This window comes from Mustela nigripes, chromosome X, assembly GCF_022355385.1.
Source record: "Mustela nigripes isolate SB6536 chromosome X, MUSNIG.SB6536, whole genome shotgun sequence".
Taxonomy (NCBI): domain Eukaryota; kingdom Metazoa; phylum Chordata; class Mammalia; order Carnivora; family Mustelidae; genus Mustela; species Mustela nigripes.
In genome coordinates this window covers 41,363,595-41,368,229 of record NC_081575.1, presented here as the reverse complement: position 1 = coordinate 41,368,229, position 4,635 = coordinate 41,363,595, and the positions used below count along the sequence as shown (strand labels likewise).

Below are 4,635 nucleotides of genomic sequence, written 5' to 3'. Positions count from 1 at the left end.
TGTTATCTGCTGTTACAAGTATATCCCAATATTTCTGTGGCTTAAAACAATAAAAGTTTTTTTTTTTTGTTTTGTTTTTTTTTTACTGATATGACAGTACAGTGTGGGTATTCTTGGGCAGAAGGTAACTTTCCTCCACATGGTGACTCAAGGAAAACAAGAGTATTTTTTTAGTGCAATCTGAGAAGACCTCTGAGAATCTGAGAGACCTCTTTTAAAAAGGAGAAAGTAGGCAGTCTCTCCCTTGCAGTCCTGCCCATTGCTCCCTTGCAGTGTATTCAATAAACTTTTCTCTCCTTTGTTCTGCCTTTGGTGAATTCTTTCACCACTCACACAACTGGCCTCCACATGATTGAATCACCCCACATTTAGTGGACCCTGCACAAAGAATTTTTCCTCACCCAGGGCTCTCCCCAGATTCTCTGGGAGTTTCTTAGGACTTTATCTTAGTGGATTGACTCTAGTATTCCTTGGGGAACTGATGACCTCTGGCTGAGGTTACTTCTAGGTGAGGAGCTGAAGACCCAGGGGAACCATCTCCAAACCCCTTGTATGAAAGGATGAGGGATTTCCCCTCTTGCCCTTTGAAAAGATCATTCCCTCCCTCTCCTTTCTCTTTTTGGGCCTTCAGCAATCTAAACCTACTACTTCTTAGACAACTGAAGTTCTCTGGCCAGGGCAGATCCCCAGTGTACTCTGAAGGTCTGAAAGTGAACAGGTTGGACTGTCCATGCCTGTGAGTGTGAAGGACTCTTTCCTCTGCTCTCTGACTCCATTCCCCTAAGACCTCCATTCCCAACATGTGGCACAGTTGGCAGTGTCAGCTCACCCAGAGCAAATCTGCACACATTATGGACTCAGTTGGGACCCTTACTTGACCTTGGCTAACTCTCAGCTGCCTTACTTCTTTCAGCTCCCTCCCCTTTATTCATTTGTTTCCACAGATCCAGTCACCACCTTGATCAGTGAATAAACACATTCCTGCATCACAGTAACAACCTGAAGATCAGAGGATTTGAGGCAAAACTCATCATAAACAATTTTTGTGCGTGTTGCTTTAAGGGCCATTCAAAAGGATCATGAGAGACATTTGAATTTCAAACCAGAAATACCCATCTGATTCCTATTGCGTATTCCCACCTCATCTGAGGATTCTTCAAGCCTGACATCTAAAAATCTCACTGGCAGCGCTAGAGACTCAATGCCAGCACTCAAGATTCAGACACTGAGTTTATAGTTTGCTCCATTAACTTACATTTTTGTTTTGTTTCCATAAAGGTACCTCTTTTAATTACCTGACTGTTTGCTAAACAAAACAGAACGTGTGATGGTTAATACCACCTGCTACACAATTAAGTCCTTAAATTATTCTCAAAATGGCATTACATTATTTTTTTTTTAAAGATTTTATTTATTTATCAGAGAGAGAGAAGGGGAGAGAGCAAGCACAGGCAGACAGAATGGCAGGCAGAGGCAGAGGGAGAAGCAGGCTCCCCGCTGAGCAAGGAGCCCGATGTGGGACTCGATCCCAGGACGCTGGGATCATGACCTGAGCCGAAGGCAGCTGCTTAACCAACTGAGCCACCCAGGCGTCCCGGCATTACATTATTAAACACTGAAATAACTCAAATGCATAAAGCAGTCCTACAAAATAGAATGGCATTAGATATTTTAACTGCTACACAAAGAGGGACATGTGCTATCATAAAAACAGAATGCTGTGCATACATTCCAGATTACCAGGAAAATGTTTCTGGGTTTCTAATTGACATGAACACTCAAATTTATGTTTTAAAAGGCCCCTCCCTTTCTTTGCTGACTGATTAAACTCCTGGACAGGAGGAAGAATTTTGTCAACTATCAAAGGACTCTTATTGGGCTATTTTTTCTTCTTGTTATTCTAATCATGTTTTGTTGTTTTCTCCCATGCCTCTCCACCTAGTGCGGAGAATCCCTCACTGCCATAGCTTCAAGCCAACAGATGATTCTTTCTGCTCAAGGAGACTCCCATATGTTATCAACTCTAGACACAGCTGCCTTGGTTTTCTATAACTCTTATTAAATTCCCACTGACCAATGTTGGTCCATAGGTAGGAACACCTATGCCCCTCATTCAGCATGAAGCAGCTACTGAAGATGAAACCTCTGCCCAAATGGCAAAGATTTTTCATTATTGATCTGTCAGAGTGGAATGTAGATACTGCTTTTAGGTAACCAACTTGAACAGTGGGAACCTGAGTAAGTTAGAAGGGCCCACAGTGACCCCTTACCACCTGGATAAATGCAAACAGGCCTATTAGGCAACCCACCTCAAAATATCCATAAGCCTTAGCTGATCAATGGGTTGCTTACACCCAGACACAGCTATCAAAAGAAAAAATTTCATGTATTCCCATACCTCCTCACTTTCCTTCTTAACTACAGCCTTCCCCCACTGCTTTGTGGCAGATAGTCTCTCCCTTTCTGTCCTGCTTGCTTCTCTCTGGTGATAATAATAAACTTCTATCACCTTTGTTCAAAAAAAAAAAAAAAAAAGGAGAGAGAGAGAGAGAGAAGAGAAGGAAAACTGGCTCTATAATCTCCGTGGTTCGGAAGTGATACACATCACTAACTTATTTGTTAGGCACAATAGTCACAGGGCCTAGGGTTCATGATACTCTTAGGGGGCTCATTAAAAATGTTTAATGTCTTTTCAAATCAGAAGATAAAATTAATATAATAACAACTAACATATAATAATTAATTAAGCCTGGATTACACTTATATGAATGCATTCATAAAATATATATATTTTTATGGTAAAGGGCCCATGACATCTAAAGCACCTAGGGCCCTTATAAGTTACAACATGGTCCTGGTAACATTTTTATTCATATTTCATTGGTGAGAATTATATTAATTTTTTATAGCTTCTCTAAAAAACTGCCACAAATTTAGTGGCTTAAAACAACAGAAATTAATATGCTTACAGCTCTCGAGACCAGAATCCCAAAATAGTTTTACTGCGTCAAAACGAAGATGTCAGCAGGGCTGTGCTTTATCCACAGGATGTAGGAGAGAATCTATTTCCTTGCTTTTTCCAGCTTTTAGTGTTGTATTCCCTGCATTCCTTGGCTCATAGCCCCTCCCCCCCATCTTCAAAGCCAGCAACATATTATCCTCAAATTTCTCTCTGCTTCCATCACATCACCTTTGCTTGTGGTCAGATCTCCCGCTGTGTCCCTTATTTACATTTAGGGCCCATCTGGATCATCCAGAATAAACTCCCTGTGGTAAGGTTTTTAACTTTTTCACATCAGCAAAGTCCCTTTTGCCATGCAAAATTAATATTTACAGGTTCCGTAGATCAGGATGAAGGGGACTTTCAGGGCCATTATTCAGTTTACCACAGAAACTTATCACATTACTCCATTTAACTGCAAAGGAGTGGGTGAGCTATGTAGCCCCTCATTGGATAGCCACTTGCCAGAAATAACCCTTCACTATGGAAGTGAAAACAGGAAGGCTAGCTGACTCTGCCACACTCCTAAATAGAGTTGTCACAAAAATTAATTGAGCTAATATATGTAAAATGCCTTGTGTAGTAATATATATATATAGTGCCTTGCATATCATAAACCCTTGATACAGCATATCATCTATTATTATGCTGTTCACTCTTGTTATTCATTTGTACTATTCCTCTTTCTCTACCTCTTACCCACTCTCTCCTTTACTGATTTGCTCTTGACTCTTTGAGATCAAGGTTAATGTTGGGAAATATTTTCAAAAACACACATTTCACCCAAATTGGGTAGACTTGCCTTAGAGTTGTATATTACTTTCTCAGACTACGTTAAAAAATCTGCTTGTTAAGGAATTTGGAAATGTTTTTTAAAGACTAGATTCCAAACATTGTAAGAGGACCATGCAAAGCCAAGTTAAGTTGGCTCCCTCAGATAAGGGATTACTTACCCAGTTCATAAACTTACAGTGTTTTCTGTACTCCAAGGACGTTTGTCGCAAGGACCAGGAAAGCCTTTGTGTCCTTTCTTTGGGGCCTTAGTCCTCATGACCCAAATCCTAATCACCAGTTTCAAAGTTACTTTCAAGCTATTGTCCCAGCAGGTCTTGCATTATTCTTCACACAAATACCCTCTTAGTGCCTGGTTTTTGTTGTTGTTGTTGTTGTTGTTTTTATGGAACACTTCATGAATTTGTATGTCATTCTTGCACAGGGGCTATGCTAATCTTCTCTGTAGCATTAGTGTTTGCTCTAATAGCTCAATATCCCTATGGCATATACACACATTAGTATTGACTATGACCTATAATACAAACTTCCTCAGGTCAGATCTATTATTCTGGAAAAGTCTTCATTTTTGTCTAAGTACCTTCTCCTTTCAACCATGAATCCCTGGAATGTTTTCTACTAAGGTAGATCAGAGACTCCCTTAAGATTTGTTCTCCAAGACAGACCATTTCCCCATATTCCAGGAAATATCAGACTGTGCATAAATTGCTTTTCTGTACCATCCTCTCCAGGCTGTAGATCTTAGTAGATCTTAGTAGATATAAACAACCTTTGAGAAAGGAACTGACATCCCTGCTCTTACCCTTCTTCTTCTACCTGTTTTGACTGAGCCCCAGGTAGAA

The 4,635-nt window shown here is 40.3% G+C and overlaps 1 non-coding gene across 1 annotated transcript; it reads right to left on the bottom strand.

The window, feature by feature from the left end:
- Positions 1-4,172: 4,172 nt before the first annotated feature.
- LOC132007940 (U6 spliceosomal RNA) lies at positions 4,173-4,280 on the bottom strand. The gene has a single exon (XR_009401489.1). It is a non-coding gene; the product is annotated as a U6 spliceosomal RNA (small nuclear RNA).
- Between the last annotated feature and the right edge of the window lie 355 nt (positions 4,281-4,635).